Below are 13,289 nucleotides of genomic sequence, written 5' to 3' on the forward strand. Positions count from 1 at the left end.
TTGGAATGTCATCACCCCCTTGTATTAAGTAGATGTAATAACATCCAAGGAACTTGAAAGGCCGGCAATGAACTTGATTTCCCCCTTGATTGTAAAGTATGCTATGTATTGTTTTGAAAGAAATCTTGGATATCAATCATGCAAAACCTTTATTTCTAATATCATTCACTGAGTATCCAAGCTCACCCTCTCTATATATATATGTAGGTGATGAGCAAGAAGGCAATGAGGCCTAGACGTGTAGCCGATGTGTTTTTGGGTGCATTGCCGACGTGTTTTGGATTAGCATTTTGTACCATCTTGAAGATTATGCTTCTTAGCTTATATTTCATGTGCACTTGTATATGTCGGCTTGAGAAGCCTTTTGGTCAAGATGTATTTTGTATCTCATTCCCGTATTATATCTAAGTTGTAAGACTTTGTAAAAATGTATGTCATTTCATTGGACTTAAGCACGGCTCTCATGGACTATTTAGATTCAGCATATATGTATATATGTTGCTTCCGCACTTGTAAGCCCCATATTTTATACTCTGATTGTGTGTAATTCTTGTAAGTCGGCCTTCGGTAATCTCGGATTACTAGCCATCACGGCACCAAACTACTAGGGGCGGTTTGGGGGTGTGACAGAATGGTATCAGAGCACGAGATCCTTATAGTATGTTGATCACCCACCTTGAGTCCTAAAGAGCATAGGATTTTCCTTAGAGTGATGTTAGGATTGCATCATATTACTTGCTACTTGACTACGTGTGCATCATTTCGACATAGACATTTGTTACTTGTATACGTATTATCTGTTCAGTTATTTTAAAGTCTCATCTTGCATTCTCCTAGCATCATGAGGAGAGGTAGACCTCCAGTTGGCCGAGATCGTTCAGAAGATAGATTGGAGAGATTGGAAAGGTTAGTCGAAGGCTTGGTTCGTGAGCAGAGACAACCTAGGCCACAGGATACTGGTACGACTTCCACGCAGGCCGAACAGACGAATGGCCGTTATACAGCTCCACCCCCTCCAGTGCCACAAGTGCCTCTATAGCAGGCTTTGTATGGGAACGACACGATAACCCTAATCAGAGAGTTCAAGAAAATGAAACCGCCGAGATTTCAAGGAGGTATAGAACCAATGAAAGCCGAGGCATGGGTTTTAGAGATGGAGAAGTTGTTTGAGATCTTCCCCAGTACAAACGCCCAGAAGGTATCTCTGGCAGCATTCACATCAGACGACGATGCTCGTAGGTGGTGGATGATGGTCCGAGAAAGCAATCCGGGTTTGACTTGGGCAAAATTTTTGGAGTTGTTCTACAACAAGCATTTTCCCCTTAGCATCCGAGACCGAAAGACCACGGAGTTTCAGAATCTGATGCAAGGGAACAAGACAGTCGCAGAATACGATCGTGCCTTTACTGAACTGGCGAGATATGCGCCTCATATGGTTGACGACGAATACCGAAAGGCGAGGAAGTTCGAAAGTGGGTTGCGAGGACCGATACAAGATCGGGTCAATATGCTCAATATGCCGACATATGCCGGAGTACTGGACAAGGCCATCCTGGCTGAAGCTAACTTGAACCGATACCAGAGTTCAGGTGAGGGTCAGAGGAAGAGACAGAATTTTGATAATCGCCGAGTTCCGTTCAATGCCAAGAAGAGAATGAGCACAGACAGTTCCAGCAACTCAAATCAGGAAGGTAACGCCAAGCCGGTGTGCGCGAGTTGTGGAAAGCTACATTTCGGGGTTTGTCGTTGGGCAACAGGAGCTTGCTATGAGTGCGGCGAGATAGGTCATCGTGTGAAGGACTGCCCGAAGGCAGGGACTGACGGCGGAAAGAGGAATGGAAGCACCTCGGGCCCTGCACAGAACAACAACGTCGGGAGAATACAGGCAAGGCAAGGCAGAGTTTTTGCATTGGTACCCGGAGACGCCCAGAATGCCGAGGCGGTAGTGTCAGGTACCCTTTCAATTTGTTCTCAAGATGCATACGTATTGATTGATTCGGGTTCTACGCATTCATTTGTGTCCACTATATTCGCCGAGAAGTTGAGTAGAGAATTAAAACCCCTTGATTACGTATTATCTGTATCTACTCCATCTGGGAGAAATATGATTGTTACATCCATTTATAAGGCGTGTATTGTTATGATTGAGAGTGTAGAGTTGTTAGTTGATTTGATGCCATTAAGCATGACCCACTTCGATGTCATATTGGGGATGGATTGGTTAGTAGCGAACCATGCATCCATTAATTGTGTTACTAAGAGCGTCGCACTGAAGACCCCAAGTCAAGCTGAGGTCATTTTCCAAGGTAAAGGAGTAGTACCCCCACCTTACTTAATCTCATCCATGAAGGCCTACAAGTTGATCCAAAAAGGATGTCAGGGTTATTTGTGCAGTATACTAAGTGATTTGAATGGAAGTGTTGAGTTAGTCGACATACCCGTTGTTGAGGAATTCCCCGATGTCTTTCCGAGTGAGTTGTCTGGCCACCTTGTCGATAGGGAAATAGAGTTTACTGTGGACATCCTGTCAGGAACACAACCCATCTCCAAAACACCCTACAGAATGGCCCCAGCCGAACTTAGAGAACTGAAATCGCAATTACAAGAATTGTTGGATAAAGGATTTGTTAGGCCGAGCACTTCACCGTGGGGAGCACCCGTTCTATTTGTTAAGAAAAAGGATGGCACACTTCGTCTTTGCATTGACTACAGAGAACTTAATAAGGTGACCATTAAGAACAAGTACCCATTGCCTAGAATCGATGATTTGCTTGATCAACTACGAGGAGCACGAGTCTTTTCCAAGATTGACCTTAGGTCAGGCTACCACCAGTTGAAGGTTAAAGCCGAGGACATCGAGAAAACTGCTTTTCGGACAAGATATGGCCACTACGAATTTTTGGTAATGCCCTTCGGAGTAACCAATGCCCCAGCAGCATTCATGGACTTGATGAACAGAGTCTTTAAGCCGTACCTAGATGAGTTTGTCATTATTTTTATCGACGGCATATTGATCTATTCCGGGAGTACGAGCGAGCACGAGAATCATCTGAGATTTGCCCTGCAGACCTTGAGAGATAAGAAGTTGTACGCCAAGTTGAGTAAATGCGAGTTTTGGCTTTCCAGCATTTCATTTCTAGGGCATGTGATTAATGAAGATGGTATATCAGTTGATCCCAGTAAGATTGAAGCCGTTGTGAATTGGCCGACGCCGACCAATGCGTCCGAGGTTCGTAGTTTTCTAGGTTTGGCAGGTTATTACAGAAAGTTTGTGAAGGATTTCTCGAGGATTGCAGTGCCATTGACACAACTAACTAAGAAGGGAGCAACTTATGAATGGACCAATGAAAGAGAATCAGCCTTCCAGGAGTTGAAGACGAGGTTAGTTACAGCACCAGTCCTGGTACTACCATCGGCTAATGAGGAATTTCAGATTTACAATGATGCTTCACATAAGGGTTTGGGTTGCATGTTAATGCAAGGAGGTAAAGTCATAGCGTACGCGTCCCGTCAGTTGAAGCCCAATGAAAAGAATTATCCTACCCATGATCTGGAGCTAGCTGTCGTGGTTTTTGCTTTGAAGATATGGCGTCATTACTTGTATGGAACATCTTGCCAAGTTTTCACCGATCACAAGAGTCTGAAGTACTTGTTCACTCAGAAAGAGTTAAATATGAGGCAGAGAAGATGGCTCGAACTACTGAAGGATTATGACATGCAGATTCAGTATCACCCAGGTAAGGCAAATTCCGTAGCCGACGCATTGAGCAGGAAGTTAGTTGGAAGTTTGGCGTGCCTGACAGCGGTTTCGGTGGAACCGACCATTATTGAGGAAGCGAAGACCAGGCAGAGGGAGGATAAATTCCTCAAGAAGGTAATTGATGAATTCGTCACCAAGCCGAGGCCGGGATACACCATGGAGAATCAAGTGCTTAAATTTGAAGGAAGATTGTGCGTGGCCGACGTACCAGAGTTGAAAAGGAAGATTTTGCAAGAGGCCCATAGTTCCAAGTTTGCCATTCATCCAGGGAGCACCAAGATGTATCAGGACGTAAAGCGGACCTTTTGGTGGCCAAACATGAAAAGAGAGATAGCCGAATTTGTATCCAGTGTCTGTGTTGTCAGCAGGTGAAGGCAGAACACCAGAGACCGGCAGGACTTCTTCAACCCTTGTCAATTCCTGAGTGGAAATGGGAGCACATCTCCATGGATTTCGTAGTGGGTTTGCCGAGGACGCAAAGAGGCATGGATTCCATTTGGGTTATAGTTGACAGGTTCACTAAGTCAGCTCACTTCTTGCCTGTCAAGACTACATTCAATGCCGACCGACTTGCCGAATTGTACATGAATGAGATCGTTAGGCTTCATGGTGTGCCGATGTCCATTGTGTCAGACCGAGATCCGAAGTTCGTTTCTAGATTTTGGCAGAGTCTATAAGGAGCCTTGGGGACTGAGTTGAGATTTAGCACAACCTTTCACCCCCAGACCGACGGGCAGACAGAAAGAACGATTCAGACACTCGAAGACATGCTCAGACTGTGCGTGTTGGATTTCCAGGGAAGTTGGGAATCGCATTTGCCATTAGTAGAGTTCGCGTACAACAACAGTTATCAAGCCAGCATAGGCATGGCGCCGTATGAAGCTTTGTATGGAAGGGAGTGTAGGTCGCCGATATGTTGGGCTGAAGTAGGAGACAAAGCTCTAATTGGCCCCGAGTTGATTCAGATGACAACTGAAAAGATCAAACTCATTCAGCAGAGGATTAAAACCGTACAGAGTCGACAGAAGTGTTATGCCGACCAAAGAAGGAGGGAGTTAGAATTTGAAATTGGGGATCATGTATTTTTGAAGGTCTCGCCGATGACAGGAGTTTCGAGATTTGGGAAGAAGGGTAAACTTGCACCCCGATATATTGGGCCGTTTGAAATTCTTGAGAAAGTTAACACCGTTGCTTACAGACTCGCTTTGCCGCCAGATTTGAGCCAAGTCCACAGCGTGTTTCATGTTTCAATGCTGAGGAAATATATCCGAGACCCACTGCATGTAATAGATTACTCCGGGGTTGTAGTTAATGAAGACCTGGGCTACGAAGAGAAGCCGATGAGAATTATCGACAGACAGGTGAGACAGTTGAGAAACAAATCGATATCAATGGTGAAAATCGAATGGGAGAAACATTATGGCGAGGAGGCCACATGGGAAAAGGAAGAGGAGATGGAAATCCGTTACCCGGAGTTATTCGTAGGACAAGGTAACTTAAGTTTGGGGACCAAACTTCTTTAAGGAGGGTAGACTGTAGGAACCCACATTTTATGTCTTCGTCATGTTCATGAGCATCTGTATGATTATGGCTTGTTGAGCTTGCATGTGTATGTTTGTGACTTGTTTCGCTTAAGCGAGTGAGATCCATGCCTTGCTTTGAAGCCTTGTGATTTGTCTAAGTGTTGTATGCTTGTCTTGTTCCTTCCTTGATGTGAAACTTAGGTCATGCCTTGCCTGAGTTATGTTAGCCGATGTTATTCCAAGCCTAGGTTACGTTATTCCAAGCCGAGGTCATCCTCAGTCTAGAAGTATCTTGGAACCCCTTGTTGACCTCCGTCCTTGCCTTGACACATTAGCCGAGATGTTACCTTGCACCCAAGTGATCTCGTCCTGGGATGGTATGACCTAGACCGAGGTGTGGCGCATCTAGGCCAAGATGTGGCACAGCTTAGTCAAGTGTTGTCCTACCTAGCCGAGGTCATTGCCACCTTAGTTGCCGAAGTCCCTTTTGTTAGCCGATGTCACCCCTTGCCGGAGTGCCATTCCGTGTAGCTTGTTAGATACGCCTTGTTATTAGCCGATGTCATTGCCTCGTCAGAGAGCCCATACCGCTTTACTTGTTGAACACCCTTCCACAATGCTTCGTCTGGTTTGTCAGCCACCTTTTCAGGGAAAACCCAACCAGTCGCCGCCACGTGTCTCAGCAGAGAGTTAACCCCAGAACCGGGTAAAGAAAACTATCATTTGGAATCATAACCTTGCCTTGTAGAGAGAGAAACTCTAGGAGGAAGAAGGAGTTTTAGGGTGAGAAAGTAAATCTTCAAGCTTGATTCCTAGAGATCGAACCGTTTGATCCGTGTTCTAAGGTTAGATTCTTGATCTGCTCATGATGTTCCTTATGTTCATGTTATTGCATTGCATGATCGGATATGATTTGTAAGCCATGCATTGTTTTAAAGTTCGGTTTTAGAAAGAGAAATGACATTCATGTGTTCTTCAAGAAAAAGTCTTGTTTTGATCCGAAAGCTTGCATAAAGAATCATGTTTTTGTGTTTATTTCCGCAAGAACTTCAAGTACGGGTACCCAGGTCCATGTTTTCAAACTCGTAGCATGAAAATTCCATATTTGTGATAACAGATTGTGATCGAACATTCATATTTTTCATGTTTTCACACTCATGTTCTCCATGTTCATCAGCAGAGGGAAACCCAGAGTTTCCCGACCTCTTTTCCTTGCATGTGGCCCTCGGGAACACACCTCGGCGAGGAGGTGTGGAACCTCGGCCTAGACCTGGTTGGTGCCCAGCGTGTTTTCCGAAATCATTTGTGTGCATACGAAACTTGTTTGAAGGTGCATTCAATAGGCTTTGCCATGTGTTTGTAGGACTTGGGCTTGTCTCGACCCCGAGGTTTGAAGAACTATGTGAGTGGTATTTTTAATAAAGCTATGTTACACTTGCTTTCATAAAATCTCGTCTTGCCTTGTTTTGAAAAGTACTTGATCTAGCATGAATGACTATCCCTACTTGTATATTAAGCACTATCTTGTTTTGATGACATTTCTTGAAAGTCCTTAGTTGCAGGGGACTATAATGCAACTGCACTCTTGTCTTGAAAGTCCTTAGTTGCAGGGGACTATAATGCAACTGCACTCTTGTCTTGAAAGTCCTTAGCTGCAGGGGACTATAATGCAACTGCACTCTTGTCTTGAAAGTCCTTAGTTGCAGGGGACTATAATGCAACTGCACTCTTGTCTTGAAAGTCCTTAGTTGCAGGGGACTATAATGCAACTGCACTCTTGTCTTGAAAGTCCTTAGCTGCAGGGGACTATAATGCAACTGCACTCTTGTCTTGGAATGTCATCACCCCCTTGTATTAAGTAGATGTAATAACATCCAAGGAACTTGAAAGGCCGGCAATGAACTTGATTTCCCCCTTGATTGTAAAGTATGCTATGTATTGTTTTGAAAGAAATCTTGGATATCAATCATGCAAAACCTTTATTTCTAATATCATTCACTGAGTATCCAAGCTCACCCTCTCTATATATATATGTAGGTGATGAGCAAGAAGGCAATGAGGCCTAGACGTGTAGCCGATGTGTTTTTGGGTGCATTGCCGACGTGTTTTGGATTAGCATTTTGTACCATCTTGAAGATTATGCTTCTTAGCTTATATTTCATGTGCACTTGTATATGTCGGCTTGAGAAGCCTTTTGGTCAAGATGTATTTTGTATCTCATTCCCTTATTATATCTAAGTTGTAAGACTTTGTAAAAATGTATGTCATTTCATTGGACTTAAGCACGGCTCTCATGGACTATTTAGATTCAGCATATATGTATATATGTTGCTTCCGCACTTGTAAGCCCCATATTTTATACTCTGATTGTGTGTAATTCTTGTAAGTCGGCCTTCGGTAATCTCGGATTACTGGCCATCACGGCACCAAACTACTAGGGGCGGTTTGGGGGCGTGACAAACAAAGTATGCAAGAAACACTCAACTAAAACAAGACAAGATTTGCAAATGCACATAACAAAACAAGATCATACATAAATGTATGCAAGTATGACTAAGTTGAAGTGAGGGTTGTTACACTTACTCAGTAAATTCTCAATAAATTACTTAGTAATTTCCAACTAAATTACCCAGTGAAGAACTTAATAATTTATCAGTAAATTTCTTAGTCAATTCGCAGTAAATTCTCAATAAATTGTTTAGTAAATTATCGGTAGATTCTTAGTAAATTACTCAGTAAATTCTCATTAAATTACTCAGTAAAATTCTCAATAAATTACATGCAAAATTCTCAGAAAATTATTCACTAAATTCTTAGGAAATTATTAGAAAATTCTGTGTAAATTCTTAGAAAATCATTAGAAATTTTTTTGTGAATTACTCAGTAAATTATGAGTAAATTCTCAGAAAACTTTGTATAAATTCTTGGTAAATTACTCAGTAAATTCACAGAAATTTTTTTAAAAATTACTCAGCAAATTACTCTGTAAATTCTCAATAAATTATCTGTTAAATTTTCAATAAACTCTTTATAAATTACTTAGTTAATTATCGGTGAATTACTCAATAAATTCAAAGTAAATTACTCTGAAAATTTTCAATAAATTCTAAGAAAATTCTCAATAAATTATGAGTAAATTACTCATTAAATTCACAGTAAATTCTCAATAAATTACTCAGTAAATTGCTTCATAAATGATTGGTAAGTTCCTAGAAAATTACTCAACAAATTCTCAGTAAATTCTCAATAAACTCTTAGTAATTTACTGAGTAAATTCTAAATAAATTACTAAGTAAATTCATAGTAAATTATTCGGTGAATTACTCACTAAATTTATCTGTAAATTATTAAGTAAATTCCCAGTAAATTACTCGGTAAATTCTCAATAAATTCTCTGTAAATTACTCAGTTAATTATCGATAAGTTCTCAAAAAATTCTGAGTAAATTACTTAGTAAATTACTCAGTAAATTATTAGAAAATTACTCTGTAAATTCCAAAAAAATAACGCAGTAAATTATCTGTAAATTCTTAGTAAACTATTTAATAAATTCTAAATAAATTACTGTGTAAATTCTCAGTAAATTACAAGTAAATTAATGAGTGAATTATTCAGTAATTTTTCAGTAAATTACTCGATAAATTCTCTGTAAATTACTCAGTAAATTCTCTGTAAATTACTTAGTAAATTACTTAGTAAATTCTCACTAAATTACTCAGGAAATTTCTCAGTAAATTACACGTAAAATTCTCTATAAATTATTTAGCAAATTCTTAGCAATTTATCAGAAAATTCTGAGTAAATTCAAAAAAAATTACAAGAATTTTTTTTTGTGAATTAATCAGTAAATTATGAGTAAATTACTCAATAAATTCTCAGAAAATTTTATATAAATTCTTGGTAAATTCAAAGTAATTTCTTAGTAAATTATTCAGCAAATTACTCCATAAATTCAAAATAAATTCTCAATAAATTACTCGTTAAGTTTTCAATAAATTCTCTATAAATTACTTTGTAAATTATCAGTAAATTATTTAATAAATTGTAAATAAATTACTCAGAAAATTTTCAATAAATTCAGTATAAATTCTTGGTAAATTACTCATAAAATTATCAAAAAAAATTCGTGAATTACTTTGTTAATTCTCAGTAAATTATTCGAACATTTATTAGTGAATTTCCTATAAATTCTCAGTAAATTATTTAATAAATTCTAAGTAAATTACTTAGTAAATTCTCAATAAATTAATCCATAAAGTCTAAGTAAATTATCAATAAATTGATAGTAACTTAGTTAGTAAATTCTCAAAAAATTACTTAGTTATTTCCAACTAAATTACCCAGTGAAGAACTTAACAATTTATCAGTAAATTTCTTAGTCAATTCGCAGTAAATTCTCAATAAATTACTTAGTAAATTATCGGTAGATTCTTAGTAAATAACTCAGTAAATTCTCATTAAATTACTCAGTAAAATTCTCAATAAATTACACGCAAAATTCTCAGAAAATTATTCAGTAAATTCTTAGTAAATTATTAGAAAATTCTGTGTAAATTCTTAAAAAATCATTAGAAATTTTTTTGTGGATTACTCAGTAAATTATGAGTAAATTCTCAGAAAATTTTGTATAAATTCTTGGTAAATTACTCAGTAAATTCACAGAAATTATTTTAAAAATTACTCAGCAAATTACTCTATAAATTCTCAATAAATTATCCGTTAAATTTTCAATAAATTCTCTATAAATTACTCAGTTAATTATCGGTGAATTACTCAATAAATTCAAAGTAAATTACTCTGAAAATTTTCAATAAATTCTAAGAAAATTCTCAATAAATTATGAGTAAATTACTCATTAAATTCACAGTAAATTCTTAATAAATTACTTAGTAAATTGCTTCATAAATGATTGGTAAGTTCCTGGAAAATTAGTCAACAAATTCTCAGTAAATTCTCAATAAACTCTTAGTAATTTACTGAGTAAATTCTAAATAAATTACTAAGTAAATTCATAGTAAATTATTCGGTGAATTACTCACTAAATTTATCTGTAAATTACTAAGTAAATTCCCAGTAAATTACTCGGTAAATTCTCAATAAATTCTCTGTAAATTACTCAGTTAATTATCGATAAGTTCTCAAAAAATTCTGAGTCAATTACTTAGTAAATTACTCAGTAAATTATTAGAAAATTACTCTGTAAATTCCAAGAAAATAACGCAGCAAATTATCTGTAAATTCTTAGTAAATTATTTAATAAATTCTAAATAAATTACTCCTTAAATTCTCAGTAAATTACAAGTAAATTAATGAGTGAATTATTCAGCAATTTTTCAGTAAATTACTCGATAAATTCTCTGTAAATTACTCAGTAAATTATTGGTAAATTCTCTGTAAATTGCTCAGTAAATTCTCACTAAATTACTCAGGAAATTTCTCAGTAAATTACACGTAAAATTCTCTATAAATTATTCAGCAAATTCTTAGTAATTTATTAGAAAATTCTGAGTAAATTCACAAAAAATTACAAGAATTTTTTTTTGTGAATTAATCAGTAAATTATAAGTAAATTACTCAATAAATTCTCAGAAAATTTTATATAAATTCTTGGTAAATTCAAAGTAATTTCTTAGTAAATTATTCAGCAAATTACTCCATAAATTCGTAGTAAATTCTCAATAAATTACTCGTTGAGTTTTCAATAAATTCTCTATAAATTACTTTGTAAATTATCAGTAAATTATTTAATAAATTGTAAATAAATTACTCAGAAAATTTTCAATAAATTTTGTATAAATTCTTGGTAAATTACTCATAAAATTATCAAAAAAAAAATTCGTGAATTAATTTGTTAATTCTCAGTAGATTACTCGAACATTAATTAGTGAATTTCCTGTAAATTCTCAGTAAATTATTCAATAAATTATAAGTAAATTACTTAGTAAATTCTCAATAAATTAATCCATAAAGTCTAAGTAAATTATCAATAAATTCTTCGTAACTTACTCAGTAAATTCTCAATAAATTACTTAGTAATTTCCAACTAAATTACCCAGTGAAGAACTTAACAATTTATCAGTAAATTTCTTAGTCAATTCGCAGTAAATTCTCAGTAAATTACTCAGTAAATTATCGGTAGATTCTTAGTAAATTACTTAGTAAATTCTCATTAAATTACTCAGTAAAATTCTCAGTAAATTACACGCAAAATTCTTAGAAAATTCTGTGTAAATTCTTAGAAAATCATTAGAAATTTTTTTTGTGAATTACTCAGTAAATTATGAGTAAATTCTCATAAAATTTTATATAAATTCTTGGTAAATTACTCAGTAAATTCACAGAAATTTTTTAAAAAATTACTCAGCAAATTACTCTGTAAATTCTCAATAAATTATCCGTTAAATTTTCAATAAATTCTCTATAAATTACTCAGTTAATTATCAGTGAATTACTCAATAAATTCCAAGTAAATTACTCTGAAAATTTTCAATAAATTCACTGTAAATTCTCAATAAATTATGAGTAAATTACTCATTAAATTCACAGTAAATTCTCAATAAGTTACTCTGTAAATTGCTTCATAAATGATTGGTAAGTTCCTAGAAAATTAGTCAACAAATTCTCAGTAAATTCTCAATAAACTCTTAGTAATTTACTGTCATGACCCCATTCCGCCCCTAGTAGAATGGTGCCATGATGGCCAGTAATCCGAGATTTACCGAAGGCCAACTTTCTAAATCCACACACAATCAGAGTGTTACATATGGGGCTAACATGTGCGGAAGCAATATATATAAATTTAATTAGTCCATAAGATCTGTGCATAAGTTAAATGGAATGGCATACATTCGTACATAGCTTTAATACAACAAAATGAAGTACAAAAATACATCTTGACCAAAAGGCTTCTCAGCTATCAAATACAAAATACAATAAAATACAACTAAGAAGCATAATTTTCAAGATGCGGCAAAAGTGCATAATCCAAAACAAGTAGCAAGTACATCTAGGCGTCACCGCCGTCCTGCTCGTCACCTACATATATATAGAGAGGGGTAAGCTTGGATACTCAGTGAATGGTATAAATAATAAAGGGGTTTGCATGAATGATATCCGAAATCTTTATCAAATCAAGGCACATCACATATTGTACAAAATCCAAGGGCAAATCAAGTTTATCTAACAATCTTTCAAGTCTCAATAATTTAAGTCTTTCAAGGCTTTCAAGTTCCAAGAGGTGACATTAACAAAGGTTGTGCTACAAATGCTTATAGTCCCCTAGCACGTACGGACTTTCAAGATTGTGCTACAAATGCTTATAGTCCCCTAGCACGTACGGACTTTTCAAGATTGTGCTACAAATGCTTATAGTCCCCTAGCACGTACGGACTTTCAAGATTGTGCTGCAAATGCTTATAGTCCCCTAGCACGTACGGACTTTCAAGATTGTGCTACAAAGGCTTATAGTCCCTTAGCACGTACGGACTTTCAAGATTGTGCTACAAATGCTTATAGTCCTCTAGCACGTACGGACTTTCAAGATTGTCATTCAAAACAAGTCTAATACTTGATATACAAAATAGGGATCATCATCTATGCTTCGCAAAATACTTTTCCAAAACAAGCAAGGCAAAACTTTATCAAAACTTAATAACATAACTTTATTAAAAATACCACTCACATAGCTCTTCAAACGTCGGGGTCAAGCCAAGTCCAAGTCCTACAAACACATGACAAAGTCTGTTGAATGCACTTTCAAACAAATTCACATGCATACAGATGATCTCAACATCTTTCAAAACCAAGCTAAGTCAAAACAAGACACTGTTTCTGATCTCGGGAAAACATGCTGGGCGACTACTAGGTCTAGGCTGAGGTCCCACACCTCCTTGCCGAGGTGTTGCCTCGATGGTCACATTCAAGGAAATGAGGTCGGGAAAATCTGGGTTTCCCTCTCTTGAAGAACATGTCGAACATGAAGAACATGAACATGAGGAAGATGAATG

Source organism: Camellia sinensis, chromosome 3, assembly GCF_055761805.1.
Source record: "Camellia sinensis isolate YWXY chromosome 3, ASM5576180v1, whole genome shotgun sequence".
NCBI classification, from domain to species: Eukaryota; Viridiplantae; Streptophyta; class Magnoliopsida; order Ericales; family Theaceae; genus Camellia; species Camellia sinensis.